General features: G+C 34.5%; 1 protein-coding gene across 4 annotated transcripts in view; it reads right to left on the bottom strand.

The window, feature by feature from the left end:
- The window catches only part of LOC118193841 (uncharacterized), a 296,810-nt gene extending 279,439 nt beyond the window's left edge, over positions 1 to 17,371 (bottom strand). For 2 of the 4 annotated variants that reach the window (XM_085815508.1, XM_085815510.1), the window contains exon 1: positions 17,213 to 17,365. The gene's annotated coding sequence lies outside the window, so the exon portion shown is untranslated. Of the gene's footprint in view, positions 1 to 17,212 lie in introns of all 4 variants that reach the window. The other 2 variants (XM_085815509.1, XM_085815512.1) reach the window with 2 other exon arrangements.
- Between the last annotated feature and the right edge of the window lie 306 nt (positions 17,372 to 17,677).

Below are 17,677 nucleotides of genomic sequence, written 5' to 3'. Positions count from 1 at the left end.
AAATGACTGCATTTAAAATACCATTACATTAAGATCTGCTTGTATGTGATTTTTATCTTCGCTATTTTAATAAGGACCCCTCCCCCCCAAAAAAAAGAATAGGCAATTTACATTAGAATTTAAATGAAAAAAAAAATATTATGTATCCTTTCTTAATGCTGCAGTTCTTATGGATCATTAACATTAAATTATGAACCAAAAATATGTATGTTGAAATGCATACATAAAAGCTGTTAAATTATGCTATTTGCATGTATTCCAAAATATTTAAAGTTGTACATATTAAAACCGTCCCTTGGGAAAAGAAACTCCACTTCTGAAAAAAGATAAGCAAACACAACATGCATGAGACCTTAAAACTCGTGAACAGAATATTAAAATCCGAAAAATATCTCTGTACCCCATTTGGATTAGGATACAATAAAAATTCCCAAGGCTATCAAAAACAGACTACGCCAATTTTGAAGTGCAAACAGAAGATCGCTGTTTAACTTAAAGATGAGCTAATAAAACCAGTTTACAGCAGAACAACGCAGTCAATTTTTGACTTGGCTTTAAGAAATTCTGCAATACTCACACAAATAAGATATCTTAAAATACAGTAGACTGAATTGCACTTAATGCTATTCCATAACGAATAATTGGTGAAAAAACTGCACCTATTTTTTCCAGTACTTCGGATCGAAAGATTTGGAAGACTTCAAAGTACGGAAAAAGGCAATTTCCTTAAATGATGCCTCTCAAAGAGGTGGAGGACAGACAAGAAATAGGAAGACAGGATATAAATGGCCGACTAGCGATATTCTTTTCTGCCTACGCGAGTAGACATCCATTAGCGTTTAAGAGAAATTCTAATGCATTACATCAATTTAAAATCTTTTTCAGCTTCCCGTTTTCAGACAGGAAGTTTAGTTCGGAAAGAATGTATGATTTATAGCGAATATTTTAATATTTAATGACGCATACCGTTTGAAATATATACTCGATTTTGGAATATTTTGCTGCTCATGTCACGATCATAACACCAGCCCCGCTCCAAATCCGAGAAGAAAAACAAATAAATTTAATGATACGGTTATGCAAAGTTTTCAGCAATGTTTTAAACTAAATGAAAGTATTACAGTATTTATTACCATATAATTTTAAAACGAGGTTCTCTTGAATTCTATAGCTTTAACGGGAAATTTCAAATAAACATCAAAATTCAAACTTCATGAATTCATTATCCTAAAAACGTTAAGTTATTCAAATATGGCAAAGCAGGGGGTATATGCTTAGCGCAAGGAATGCCTTTGTGGAGAGTTTTCTAAGGAAAACTGGCTCAGATTCATGTTATACATGGCCCAAAACACCAAAAAATAGCCATATAGCTAGCCCCTTCGCCTGGGATCAATCTCAGGTTGAGCTCCCAGTATTCAGCACTTTTCACCACTCGGACACTGGCGGGTCTAACCTAAAAAGTTTTTTTAAAAAGTCAACGCCATACCTGTACTTCAAGGTCTGCTGTGACACTTACTAGCAATATATCTATACACTTAATAGCAATCTCAATACAAAATTCCATACTTAAAACAAATTAAATAAATTCTTTTATACTAGCTTTCTAATATATCACCGCATAGTAATTACAAAGGCAATTAGGAAAGTAATCTCCGTTTCGCTAAGAAATCCTTACAGACTCCTCAACAAATTTTTATTTATATTTGAAAGGTACAGTTGTCCTCTATTTTTTAACACACTCACCATGTATATTCAAGCACTTGTCATAGTGTTTTACCAACTTGCCAACCCCTTCTGCATAAAACTCAGCCGCCTGGAACTTCAACCAACTTGTCACAGCAGTTTGAAATTCCTCATCGTCAGCGAAGTGCTGTGTCCTAAACCACGGTATTTCTTCATTGCAGGATTTCTTCATCGTAATCAGATGGAGTCAAATCCGAGCTGTACGGGGATATTGAAAGACGTCCCATTTGAATTAACGCAAAGATCTTGTGTTCGCTTAGTAAAGTGAGCGCAAGCGTTATTGTGCAGGAGTACAATTCCAGATGTCAGAAAGCCGCGAAGTTTGTTCTGGAAGGCATCTTTCAGTTTTCTGGAAGTGTTACAGTACATCTAAGAAATGATTGCCGTACCACATTCCATGAATTCGACAAGCAAGCTTCCGTTAACATACCAAACCATAGTCACCATAACCTTCCTCGCTGACAAAGTTCGACGGGCTTTCCACAGCCAGAATGAAAAACTGGTATGATCCCACGACTGTTGTTTTGTCTCAGCGTTTACATACGCTAAACAAGTCTTATCGCCAGTCACTATTCTGTTCAGAAACTCATTCTTTCCGTGTGGTGCCGGGTAAAAAAGTCTAAGGTAGCATCCGTTCGATTGGTTTCGTGGATATGCATGCGAATTTTCGGTAGCCATCGAGCATAGAAATTCTGGAACCTAATTCTCCAATATCTACCTCGTACTAAACAGTCCAAGAAATGTTCGGAAATTGTTTTGAAAGTTCTCAGATTCTGAAAGTTCAAGATTTTCAGATTCCAATTCTGAAATTCGACGGATCTGACGGATTTTGTCGTCAATTTGTTTGACGAGATCATCACTCACTAAAGACAGCCACACACTCCTTGATTAATCATGAATGTTTGTTTTTCATTCTTTGAAAAATCTCACCCATTGACGCATTACATCTTCACTCATAATGTTTGGGCCGTATACATAATTCACGATGAATGTCTGCCGCCCAAAGATATCGTATTACTATTCTTCCTCGCATTTAGCGGAATTTTCAATAACAGCTCACATTTTATGACATTACAACCAGTACACGCGCAGCAGTACAACACTTTCACTATGCTAACAAAAAGCTTACTGAATTCCATTTGCTGTAATACCGGCAGAGCTCTACGCACTACTACCAGCGCCACGCTACAACGGAGATTAGTTTCCGAATTGCCCTCGTATTATAACTAGCAAAAATTATTTATTACTATGTAAAAGTAACAATAATATTTATTCTCTAAATGAGCTTGCACTACAAATTACAACTTATTTATAATTAATCTTTTAAGGTCTTGATTAATAGTAAAATCAAGTTCATGAATATTTTCATACAATGCTTCCCAAAGTGGATAACGCGTAAAAACAGCTCTGCATAAACACTCACATGACGCGGAGAAATCAATACAAGAGGAAAACGTTGTCGTGCAAAACATCGTGGGAAAAAAGAAAGTCCAAGGGGGGAACATTGTGGTTCTTAAACATCAAATAAAAAAGTAAAAAAAGAAAAAAAAGGGCGGTGCAAAGTCTTTGTAATTGTAAATCATCGTCGTACAAAATATCGCAATAAAAAAAATTAAAGCGCCTGCAAACCATCGCTTGATGGTCACAAAATTTTCACGCTTCTGTTTTCCCGCATTAAATAACATGATGAAACAATGGGATGAAAACATTTTGCATCACCTTTTGCAGAGAGGAAAGAAATAAATAAATGCCGATGTTCAAGCAGCTTTCGGGTTCTTTTCTCGTCTCGGATGCTGTCGGTCGAAAGTGAAGTGGAGCAGATAGCCCTCGTATGCATGTCTCATTACATAACAATCCTTTTATTTAACTTTTTACTTCCTTGTACAAAGTAAAAAGGAAGTATTGTAATCGCGAAAAGTTTCAGGCAGCTTATTTCAAAGAAAATACCCATTTTGACCGCTTTCGAATGCAATTTAACGATGTTTTTGCGTGACATCTGTAGGTAAGGACAGAGTAAAGGACACTTTTCCTCCAAAAAAAATTATAAAACTGCTTTAAAATGAATTCTGAAGAGAATTTTTCGTGGTGTCTGTACGTACGTATGTATCTCGCATAACTCAAAAAACGAGTAACCTCAGAACGTTGAAATTTTGTATATAGGACTGCTATAACATGTAGATGTGCGCATCGTATTTTGATTGCAATCGGCCGCATCAAACGTATATACATATCCACTCTGTTACCCGGCTCAGAAATCTCAGTTTCTTTACGCTTATATGTTTGTATATTGTCCATTTTTTGCTTTAAAAAAATGATTGAATTATGTTTTCTTATCTTCCGGTTAAGGTTTTTATGCCTTTAGGAAATCTGCATGCAATATTTATGGAGTTCTCAACAATTTAAAAGTTGTTTAAGTGCAGCTAAGCCTAATTAATTTTGTAATGGCGGACATATTTGTATATATTTCAAACTTGGCAAAATAGGAGATTTGTTGCCAATCTAGAGAGACTAAGCTTCGCAACAACAAAGTAACGTCTTCTTTTATTATTGCGAATTAAATTATGCTTAATCCATTACGGAATTTTTTTCTAGGAAATAAGCGTTTGAGATTTACTTCGTAATTTTTAATACAGATATTTTGAGTTTTTATGTATTTTTGCCTTGTCGCGAAGTGAGAACTGAATTAATTGAATGAGAAATACTGTTTCTTTTTTGTCTGTAAAAAAACTGTTCCTTTTCGTTTTGTTTGCTTAATTTCTTTTATACATCGTTCTAGATTTATTATAATAATTGAATAGAACATGTGGCAACGATTAGATAATTCTTCAAATGATATAATTTTTGTGCATTCTGAGTTATAATATGAACGAAATATAACGCTGTTAAGTGAACCTAGCGCCAGAGTGTCGCTATGGTAAACAAATATAGTGAATTTTAAAGAGTGCATTTATTCTATTGTGGTTTATGCGCTATCGACGATGTAGATATAATTCAATCCAATAAGTTTAAATAAAATGCAAGAAAAAATGCGTCTAATTTAATATTAAGTACAAGGAAGTCATGTGGTGTACACATGAGATTTTTTTTTTATTTTTGAAGATTTCTTATAATAATTAAAAAATACTGTTATAACACATCGTTATTTGGCTGCATCTTAAGGGAAGGCATAAATCAACATAAAAGTTTGTTTATTATATTAAGCTATAAGGTATTTCTCCCACTTGTCAGCATTCCTTTATGGTCTAGTTGTCAGCACGCTCGACGCGATTTCGAGAGGTTCGTGGTTCGAGTCCCGGCGAGGGCATTGCTCATTTTTCATCTTTCCAACTTCGAAATAACCTAATGTCTCGACAGTGGAGCCCGAACTAAAAAAGGTGGTAGATGATGATTCTCCGCCACCGGGATTTGGCAACTGGATCCACTAAAACCCCAGTCGCCATTTAAAAGGGGGAGTATACAAGGTATTTCTCCCACATTCTTAGCATGCCTTCGTGGTGTAGTGGTCAGCACGCTCAGCGCGTATTCGTGAGGTTCGTGGTTCGAGTCCCGGCGAGATCATTGCTCATTTTTCATCTTTCCAACTTCGAAATAACGTAATATCTCCACAAACCTAACGTCTATGATATATATATATATGGCGTTCATGAATTCTGTCATCACTGATGTAGATGCTTTGAATGCACGCCAACGAGTTCTGGTATTTACTTACTTGTGATGGGTTCTTAGTTTTCTCTTTTACTAGCATAAAGGCGAAGCTCATAGTGCTTTTGCTACGCACTCCTTGAGTCGGGCTCAATGCTGTATCACTCCTAAGAAACTTTTAAGTTGTGCTTTTGCTATGTTCAGGCCTACGTCCTTAAGCACTGCTTCCGAATTATTTCAGCCTTGTAGTGTACATAGCGATTTATCGCGATTCATATGTACATATTTTCTTGGGGGGGCATTAATTATATTATTATATAATACAAATAGACAGATATATTATTACTAAGAAAAGGGTTACTTTAAAATTTACTCTAATTACTAATAACTGTCTTCTGACACACTGTGAGCCGTGACGTACAGTTTGGGGCCGTCCGCCGGAAACATCGCGGGGGAGAAAGCACAAGGAAAGAAACACATCGCGGACAAACGTCCGAATGTTTGTCCGCGATGTTGCTTGCGAACGAAAAGAAAACGAAGCGAATTTTTCTGCCACTATATTTTTTACCTCGATGTTTTCGTTCTGCGTTTTCTCCCGCGACGTTTTCTAACGCTATATGATGTGTGTGTGTGTGTTGCGCTGTTTTCTCCGCAATGTTTTCGGCACACACTCCCGAAGTGTTCGCTGCGACTCACCAGTTTGCTGGGAGATAGTTTCTGGGTAGACGGCGTAATATTTTAAAGTAATCCATTTCTTACTACGTAATAATATATTTTTCTATATGTAATAACTAATTAAGTTATACTTTACGAATTAACTGTTAACAATGATACGTGTCTTCCCCAGAGAGAAAATAATATACATATGGGTCTCGATAAATTGCTACTGAGGTATGTGGATCGAAGGCTGAAATGTTTCGGAAATATTTATTTTATACATTTAAAGCAGTGCTTAAGGACGTAAGCCTGTACATAACAAAAGAACAGCTTTAAAAAAAATTTTTTTTTTTAATGCTAAAGCATTAAGCTCGATTCGAGGAATATGTAGCAAACGAATTATGAGTTTCACCTTTATGCCAGCAAAAGAGAGAACTAGATATATATCATAAGCAGAACTCGCTGGCGTGCATTCAAAGCATCCACATCAGTTACGACAGATTCATGAATAATGCAAATACGACACACACGTTAGATTAATATAACAAACAAACTTTTCTGCTGATTTATTCCTTCTCTCAAGGATGCACACAAATAGCGATCTATAATATCAGTACTTTCTCAATGTTATTAGAAATGTTCAAAAAAGTACCGTGTTATTTAATGAAACATGCACACGAGACCTATCTGCTCCACTCCAGTTTTGATCGACAGCATCCCAGGCGAGGTAAGGAAGCGAAAACAGAAATTACGACATTTAAATTTGATTTTATTACTGCATAAAGTAACGCAAAATATTTTCATCCCATTGTTTTATCATGCTAGTTAATTCCAGAAAACGAATGCTTAAAAATATTGGAAATTTTCTCGAAACACTTCTCAGTTCGCATAACATTTAAAAGGCGCTCCACAGAAGGGCACAGATACCATTTAAATTGTCATTTAATGGTATTCGATTTAAAGATCCCATGTCATCGGATGCATGCACAAGCGACTCAAAATCACATCACATATGCCCGTTTTATGGAATTATTATTTAGAAAATATTTTTGAAATCTTCAACTTTTTTCAGTTATTTGTATTTTTCCGTAAATTTAAACGCTTGATTACGAATGACAGCAAGCATGATTTTAACTGAATCAATATTTTAGCTTCATGTAATAGCCTCAACGTATGAATTACTTCCTAAGCTCCCGCTGATTAGAAAGTATAACTTTTTCCCCCTACATCTCATTCTTCTTACTCTTCTCGCCCCACCAGCGGTCGAGTTGCTAAATGCCGATAATCCGACTTAAGTTCGAACCCAGGCTAACGCACAGGCTTCAGGGTTGTTTTTTCCCACGTATTACGGAAATAAGAGCCCTCTTGCCGAAAGTTCTTCCACGAAGCCATCCCTCTCCTTATGCAGACAGTCCTCGAGTACTTTCCCATATTCAAATAACCTCACAGATTAAACATATCGTTTTCATTCTCGCTCTCTATTTCAATAAATATTTTGTATATTTCTTTAACGATAATTAGATTCCTTTCTTTGCTAGATCTTAATTCCGAAATCGTATTATTTACATGTAATTTTACTGAATACCTAAAGAATATTTTAAACTGCGATATACTTAGCGGCGCTATAAACAAGGGCACATGCATTGCTGATAGAACCACTAAAAGTATCTTTTTCCTATTCGCCGATACTCTAGAACTTTGGAGTAACAAGAAGTTAATCTAGAGATCATCTTTGATATGATTTTAAATTAAATCTCAAAGGCTATCTTAAAAAACGGTAGGCAACTGGTGAGGGATATCATTTTCTTTAATGAATAAAATTAAAAAAATTTTTTTAAAAATCTGAAAAATTCAGATTTTAAATTACGTCCAAATGGGCGTTTTGTTTTGACGTTTTGTGTGTTACCTTTGTTAAGTATCATGTTCTTTGCACTTAAACCTTAAAATTCAGTTTAATAGCAATGTCGCAAAATAATTTTAAAATGAGCATATCTTAAGTATTTCCGATACATAATTCCGCGCGCTGGAGATAAGAAAGCTTTTTTTTTTTTACTTCTTTTTTTTCACCCGTAGAGTGTTGTCACTGCTCGCTTTTAAATCGTTGAGTTTGTTACTCAAAAATTCGTTAAAGTTTTAAAAAATATGAAATCGATAATAAAACAAATTCTAAATTTCAAATTTGGCCTTCCACATGCCCATATTCGTAGGAGGATTACGTCATTCAAAATTCGATGGCTCTTTGCACCGCTGTTTTATCACAATGCGAGAAATATACATACATTTATGCAGATTTTCCATTATTTAATTTCTTCAAATATAATGCAGGACATTTGGTGGCCACAGTTTGGAAAGTGGTTCGCCATTTATAGTGATTCAACGCAAAATTGCAAAACGAAAACAATAGTCCTTCAGAGACAAAGACCCTTTGGACTAAAAATTACAATTAAAAAGATAATATAAAGAACATTATTTGAAAACAAAGAACGAAGTGACTTTTTCCCGTCACGCACAATGCAAAAAGGGAAAGGAAAATAGGTTTCCATATGTTAAGAAGTTCGCTAATTCTTGCTGCAAACTGAAATAAAATCGACGAGATAAATTTTTTAATTTCTCCGTAAATTTCACACCAAATTTTACAAAATTTAACATTTAGGCATAATTTGAGTGGTAAAATCGAAATATGCAAAAACATTGGCATGTTATTTCAGAAAAAATCCGATTTTGTGTCAAAGTCCCCATGTTAGAAGAATGCTATATATAAATCTAATATATATCCTAAGTCGCGCTTTCGGGGCATGATAAACGCAGTTTGAATTTCGTCAATCTGTTTAGTAGAACCGGAGATAGAGAACTATCCTCCCCCCCCGCAGTATACATTAATATTAATTATACATTCTTATATTCAAAGCAATAGAACCGCGGTTCAATTGCTTTAAATGTACGTGAAATTTTAAAAATGGACACTTTATAACAAAAACGTAACTTTTGAACATGCCTGAAATTCATTATTCTGCTCCGAAAAGTTTGCTAAAGGAATTATTTTATAAATGAATAGAAAATAAATAATAGAAATTAAAAGCTAAGTCAGATCAAAGTCGTAAGGATTATATCGTCTAAAACCGTTTTAATTGATAAAAAAAAAGTGACTGCATTATCTAAACTGACTTTCCAAACAAACAGCGGATGAAACGGCAAAGGAAAAATCGGTGGAAAAAGGCAGCCGGACGAAATGGCACTATTTCCAGCTGGAAACGGCAAAGGACGAAACGACAATAAGGCAAATCCTTCTTTGACTATATAGCAGGTTTGATGACAATTTCTAAAATGAGAATCCTTTAAAACTACTTAACCCTAAATTTAAATAATTTAATCTTGAACCTTATACATGTAGAAACACTTTTGAAAAAACATTAACCGGCCTTACAGCATTTTAGAAGATCGACTGATGTAAAAGAAGAAAATAAGGTATGGTAGCTTCTGACATTGCCTAAGAAAAAAATTAATTCGTTATTTTCTTCAATTTCCGTGTTATTTTGTGATATAGCATGCTTTTTGATGTCTTCTTTATTTTAAAATATTTGAACTGTTATACTTCTCTGTTTGAATACTACATCTACCAAATACGGTAGCTTGCTTTCTATCATCCAATACATTTGGCGAAGCTTCTTCCATAAATTGTAGCTCCAGAAATTCTGCTTTTACAAATATTCTTTACGACAGAGGTTCTTAAACTTGGATTCATGAGACAATCGAGAGTCTTAAACTTGGTCTAAAACAGTCTTAAACTTGGATTCATGAGTGACTTTGACAGTCGAGAGTTCACTTTTCGGAGATCTACATTATAGGCAGGAAAAGTAACTTCATTAATATAATGTTAAATTATGGACACAAACTACGAAGTTGTCACGTTGTGTTAATTTAATGTAATAGCAAAAAAAGTGTTATGTTGGTATATCATAGATTTATTCATTGTGTGCACACTAAATTAATTATATAACGCGCTCACCAGCAAGATCACGTGACCATTTACGGCAGATGAGAACCTAGACGGGAATGATGAAGTTTCGAGAAACCAAAAGAGCAGAATTCTTTTATGAAGTGATTCTTCTTTATTCCGTTTTTATGATGCCATTGGACAGACCTTTTTTTCTTCTTCTTTTTATATGTTATCTTCGTGTTAATTATGTTATGTTAGCGTGTTTTCGTCGTTCAATTACTAAATGCCACTACCATTGTCATCAATAGGGCTGTTTCTATTGTTCGTAAATACAATTACATCCTACACACACACATATATATCTTTTAAAAATTTTAATACAACATCTCAAATTCAAAACGAACTAGCTGTATTTGCATAAATTCAAAAGTTTCAAACTTTTTCCAAAGATTAGAAGTGTACTCTTGTGTAAAATTTATTTTCACTATAGAGATCATGATTAAAGCAAACGCGCCGGAGTAATTCATGTGAAAATCCATTACACTTCTATCAAAAATAAAATACACTAAAATCCTGTTCAATGACACTAATTACACGTTCAGTGACTTGCGAAGCAAGAAATAGGAGTTTTAGTGTCATTTGTTTAAAAAAAAAGAATGAAAAAAAAGAAAAAAAGCATTTCAGAGAGTCAAAATTTTCAACACGTGTAAACCATGAAAAGAAATCTAAATCGATTAAACAACCAATAAAATTACAGTGATCAGATTTTCTTGACATCAATTTGCGACAAAATGACTTTGACGACTTAAAAAATGTTATCTGATGCGCTAATACGCTTTTCGCTAAATATATAACACTTCATCATCATACGAAAATAACAACATCAGTAATGCAATGACTTACACACTAAGAAATGGAAATTTTGACGCCATTCTGTGATGCTGTCCATTAAATCTTATGGCACAATAACTAGAAAACGTTTTCAAAAGCCGATTTATCCAAAGACCGCATAAAAGTTCAGAACACTTACTGGCACTCAATAACAACAATCTTATATTGAAGTTACCAGTAGCGGTCGGTTCATATTTGCATACTAAATATCCAGTACTTCAGATTCTATTATCAGAGAAATGAAGCAACATATTGAAGTGAAATTTCTCGACAATGGAAAGAAAATAAAAAAAAAAATTATTATTAATGAAAATTTCACATAAAACACCCGAAACTGTTTATTGTATAATCAATAAATCCAACAACACTTTTGTGTTAAAGGGGCACAGCTTTTAGCGCCCAACATAAACGTTAACGCGAAAGGTGGCGGCAATCTTAACAATATGTAAAACTTCATAAAAAAATCGTATATACAACGTTAAATGCGGGCAATGCAGTATCTGTACAATTAATTCTCTAACGTTTTCACTTAAAACACGATACGTGAACTCACTTTGTCACGACACGTGACATCAGAGAATTATACAAATTCTGCATCGTACAGAGCTGCGGCATTGGGCGCATAAAACATTACACAGCTATTAATGACACGATCACATTTCGTGCTTTGGTGCATTTTCAGCTATTGGTGACCTTTTAACGGAAAAGTACAGGCTTCTTTAAATGCGAAATGTTGTACGAAGAATTGTAGGGAACTATCACATTTCCCAGTGTGTCCTCTCAGATGCTACTTACATTCAACTTGCAAGTGGCAGATTTGTGGATTCGAATCATAGCAACATAGGATTTTTTTCACGTGTCGTGTTCCGAAATCTAAATATCTCTACGGAATATCTCGTGCACACATGTTTTACGTCCCGTACATAAATTTCCTCGGAAGCCACAGTAGGTTTCTCTAATTTGTTCGACAGCTTCGGCCTGTGTCAAAAAAGCAACAGAATGATTACCGGGGTGGGGAAAGAAAAAAAATTACATTACGCCCAAAGAGGCGCCTTTTTTTTTTTTTTTTTTTTTTTTTTTTTTTTTTTTTTTTTAACCTTTTGTGTGTTACCTTTATTTATTAAATATCATGTTCTTCGCACTTAAAACTATAAAATTCAGTTCAACAGCAATATCGCAAAATAATTTTAAAATGAGCACATCTTTAGAATTTCCGATACACAGTCTAGCGCGCTGGAGATAAAAATGTTTCTTTTTTCGTACAGTGTTGCCATTCCTCGCTTTGAACAGGGTCACTACTTATGATGTATTGAAGTACAGGAACCACTTATGATGTATTGAAGTGGACATAGGTTTAAAAACTGGTTGGTTAATATATTCAAGTTCCACTCTCCACAGCATAGATCCTATCCATGACAATAATTAATTGATTGTATATTTTTTCATACGAATTATTATGTAACAATTATTTTAAAGATGACATTGTCAATTTAGTATTGTAATATTACTATCATTGATTCACTGAATATCGCCGGCGGTTGATGGTAGCAACTGAATCTGTCGCATGGACATAACTCTGATTGGTGTAGAACCTTAGGTCATAGATACATGCAGGGGACGGCGTTTCGGTCACTAACCACTATACCGGCTGGGTGGGTGACTTGGATAACTTTTAAATTATAAAACTTAGCCTACCTCTATATTTTGAATGTTTCTTGTTCACGAAAATCGTTAATGAAATCAACTCTTCTTGCATCAAAATGTCAAGATAGATATATCGCAGCTCAGTAGTTGTGTGAAGCGTGTTCTAGCGGGACCCAGTATAGTCTTTGGCTATTTTATTTATAACCGAGTTACCCTAATTGCTCATGAAATATTCCTTGTACCGATGTATGCCTTGGAAGCGAAAATTAAAATCTCCTAAGATTTCGCAAGTAATTCGTATATAACAATAGATTTTCTGATAAAACACAATTTTTTTCCAATAAATATATTATTTTACATGAATTATAATTACATTTATTCTACATGCAATCTTCCTTACTAAATAATATAGCTTTATATCAATAAAAAATAATTATCAGCTTTTTAATGCACTTCTTGTAATTAATGGGTTCTTGACTATGCCGGTGCATATTCGGCTATCGACCCTTCTGTCATCATTGACCCCTTTAAAATTCCATCGATCCCTAGAAAGGTCGATACCGATCTCATTGGGAGCCCCTCGACTACAGGAATACATTTTCCAACAGCAAATTGATAACGATCATCACGTGAGCTACAGGAAAATTTTTTATTTTATTAGCCCAAAGGGGCAATCTGCCGAGAAGGGCTATTAATTTTGTTTTTGCATTTTCCGTTGATTCACTATAAACGGTGAATCACTTTTTAAATTGTTGCCGCCAAATATTAGAGCCCTGTATTATATTTAAAGAAATTAAATAATAAAGAATATGCAAAAATGTATGCATGTTTCTCGCATTGTGATAAAACAACGGCACCTAGAGCCATCCAATTTTGAATAACGTATAATATGGGCATCTGAAAGCCCAAATTTGGAATATGGAATTTGTTTTATTACCTATTTCCAATTTTGTAAAGCGTTTATGAGTTTTTGATTAAGAAACTCAACGATTTCAGAGCGAGCAATGGCAACACTGTACGGGAGGAAAAAAAATTATCTTCGGCGCGGGAAACTGTGTATCAGAAATTCTAAAGATAAGCTCTTTTAAATACTTTGTGATGTTACTGTTGAATGGAATTTTATGGCTTAAGTGCGAAGTACATGATACTTAATAAAAAAAAGTAACACACAAAGCGTTAAAAAAACGCCCCTTTGGGCGTAATATAAAATCTGAAAGCATTCAGATTTTTTTTAATAAATTGACTCTTTTTTTATTATTATTTTATTTTAATAATCTCACTCCTTCTTGCGCTGCTAATACGTTTGAAAGAAACAGGTTTCATTTTTCTCAAACCATTTCTCTGTAAAAAGTATGTTATTTTTAATTGTGAATTTGTTCATAAAGGAGAAAGAAAGACAAGGGGATATACATAATAAATTTCCTAAAGAGTTTCCGCTGGGTAAAAAGGTGGAGAAACGTTAGTTAAATAGGGTAATTATGAATCTATTTTTTGATATACGACTAGACAGCAGTTCCCCTTGAAATGCTATTCAGCAAGAACGATTTTCACTGTCGCTGTTTTTTTTAACCTGATCGCTGAACTTTTTCCCGAAGCCCTTCCCCGGATATGAAATATTATTTTAAGATGTTGTTCGAGGGAGAAGTAAGCAGAAGAGCTCTGTTTAAAGTGATGTTTGATGGAAACTACTGCGAGAGGCACGTTGCATGGGGTACACAGGTAAGAATAGCTGTTATTTAAATAAATATATGAAATAAAAATTTTTGTTGATGACGTGGATGTAATGCTGCAAAATACCTATATATGATGACGTCGATGATGTATGCATTTCTTCTAATAAGAAGTTTTATGTTCACGCATCTTCTTTCATTTCTGCATAATTCGTTAATACAACGCAATAAAGCAATACACAAACGCAGATATAAGCGCATTCGTTGGTAAACTATTACAAGTTACAGTGGACATTAAAAATTAAAAACCAGGAGGAAAGAGGGAGCAAAGGATAGCATTTTGCCAAAACAGAAGCAAGCGCTGTTTTACGTTCACTTATTTGAATACGGCAAAGCATACAAGGAATATCAGCCTATGCGGAGGGATGCCTTCGTGGAGGACATTATAAGGGAACTAGTTCATACTCCCATTACATATGGGCAAAACCACGAAAACAAACCATGTATCCAGCCCGATGATCTTGGATCCAACTCAGGTCAAACTGCATTCAGTGTACTCTTCTTGGTCCGCGTCCCATGTCACACGTTCGGCTTCTTTTGTGCTCGTACTTTATGCCCTTCTCAAAAACAGCATCGCTGAAAGTGAATTCGTCGTTATTTACAAGTCTCGTTATATTCCGCTTTCTTTTTTTTCCTTCTAAATATTACTAATAGTTGGCACAAGTAGTTTTACGTTCTTCATATTTTTTCAGTGAGATTTCTAGTTCTGAATTGGAAACAATCTTCATTTATATATTCTGCAATTTCGGTTTTTTTTTAGTTATTTTTGCGTGTGAAAACAGTTTTTATGATGGATTCAGAGCGTCAGTCCGAGAGCAGTGAATAAAATTGCCAAGACCCTTTTTTTTTTGACAAAATAAGCAATATAATAATCTAAAATAAATTGTTTCATTGTGTTTTTTTATGCTCTGATGGTCAAGAAAGCCTCTAACGACCTCTTCATGGTAACCAAAACGATTTTTAAGTATTTTTAATAGTTCTTTTTATGCAGATACTTATCTAAAATATCTCAAAGCAATAAATTTGATATAAATAGTATCAAGTAGAGTTTTTTTAATTTCAAATTTGGACGCACTGCAGAGAAAACTGGAAAGAAATCAGTGAATGGAATACGAGTATCATTTACGACCAGCAGAAAGTATAGCAAAAAAAAAAAAAAAAACTGCTTACTGACAAGAATGTTTTGCATTTTTGAGTTCAGGATAGAACATACATTAACATTCTGCTATTTTTTTTAAGAATTTTTTTTTTTTTTTTTTTTTTGGTTTAAAAAAAAATCCGACCAAGAAGGAGTTACACATTCGGCCACTCGTGGGACTCGGCCAGCCCATTCGCCTGGGCTCGAGTTACTAATATTAAATGATCACAATCACTCGGTCGGTGGTGAGGCTGCTTTCGCAGTCAGAGATGCTTTCGCAGAGGATTTTCCGAAGGAAATTTGGCGTTATTTGCATTACATATGGGAAAACACCGGAGCAACGAGCTCATTCAACCAGAATTTCGTTTGTGCTGAATACGGCAAACTATACAAGCGTTATCTGCCAAAGAAAACCGATGATTTCGTAGAGGACGTTTTAGGTAAAATTGCTTTACACTAGGGGAAACTCAAGGAATCTTCAGCTCTTTTGCAGGAATTAAAACCTGAGTTCAAATGACCACGGCTAAGTGATGTCGTTTTAACCCAAAATAGATCCTTATTTTCAATGCAGCGACATTACACAGAATTCAGTATAATGACAGTAATTAAAACACTTTAATGTCTAAATTAAACACATTACATAAATGAGAAAAATTGGTTATGGATATTTTTTGTTATAATGGTTATGGATATTTTTTGTTAAATTTGTTTGTTATGTATATCCCCCGAAATGATCGAAACGTTAAGAATTTCTGAGTACTAATAATTTCTAAACTTATAAATAATTATGTAATTTACTAATAGAAGATTAAATCACAATGGAGCTATAAATTTAACAAGCTAGTTTCATAAAAGTAAACGAAATTTTTTTCACTTAATTTTACATAATCGTTTCGCCTTTATACACAATAAGTATTCATAATCGTTTAAAAAAAACAACAGAAAGGAATGCAGGCATATCATGTTACGTAACTGTAATTCTATTCATTTGCTTCGTAAATAATATATAAAAATCTACTTATCCAGAAACACTACTGAACTGTAACATGAGTACAAATTTTTATTAATATTATCATAAACTAGACTCAGATGTTTATAAGTTCCAGAAATTACTATTTTCTTACACCAATCTTGGAAGAAAATTAATATGATCAGAATAAGTAAATTCGTAACTTTTCAAGAGTATACGAATAATTCTTACTATTTTTTAGAAAATTACATTTGTCAAATATGAGTAATGAAAATTAAATCCCATGCTTAGAACTAGATTAGTTTATCTAAAACATATGACTAACACATAATTTTAAAAAGGTATTTTTTAATATTCAAGCTGAGGTGTGTCAACTAAAATCCTTAAATCGGTATCTATCCCTATAAAACTTAGAATATATTCTAAACTTCAATCACAATTTCGCAAGAAATATTTTTTTAATATAAATATACCTATTAATGCGGCTTGATTATTTTAATTAGATATATAGTTATCCAAAAAATAAATAAATAAAACAAAAATACAATATTCTCAAAATTGCTTAGTTTTTTAAGAGCCGAACTGAGAGATTTAAATGGATCACCAAAGAAGAAAGGTAGAGATGTGTATAGTCATGACATGAGATTACCGCAGTTTCTTCATAGAAAGCCAGACAGACAAGAAGTAGAGAGAGATCATTATCAACTTCTGGACAGGATTCCAGTCAATAACAACGCGCACACCTCTCCGCTCTTCTTTCGGCATTTAATAACAGAGCAGCGCGGTCCTTCTCGACCAAAAGAATTTACTAAATCAGATCAGCTGCACCAACGAAAGAAAAAAACGGTGGAATTTCTTACTTGGTTGTCGTCTGTGGCCGACGTTCCATGGCACATGATGTTAATCCAACACGCTTTTCTGAAACTGAATCCCGAGAGAACGTGCTGCACGCGTTCAACGGACAGATTCCTTACTGTTCCGACACCACAAGCGTCCCTACTCCATCTGCGGCGACATGGCGGCGATCGCCAGCAGGTCAATACCACATGCTCCAGGTTTCGACGCCAGCTTCAGGGTTGCCACAATCCAGGCTGCGTTGGCGTTTAATTAGATCGCCAGGTCGTGTCAGAAAAGGGAATGTTTTCACATTTTTTTCTCCCTTGTTTTCTCTTCTCTGTCTCAGTCAGTATGAAAAATCGCAATGCGGTTGATCGTGACTTTGGTCAAATAAAAGTTTTCTGTTCACTATAACTGTCTTGCATTCCTTCGACGCTGTTGGAATAACTTTGTCATCAACCGTTCATTAGTCAAATCACTCTGCAGAG

This window comes from Stegodyphus dumicola, chromosome 4 (assembly GCF_044657685.1).
Source record: "Stegodyphus dumicola isolate Sdum_Otavi_A_Nest chromosome 4, ASM4465768v1".
Classification (NCBI taxonomy): Eukaryota; Metazoa; Arthropoda; class Arachnida; order Araneae; family Eresidae; genus Stegodyphus; species Stegodyphus dumicola.
Note: the sequence above shows the minus strand (reverse complement) of the source record. Positions and strands in the feature narration are given on the sequence as shown.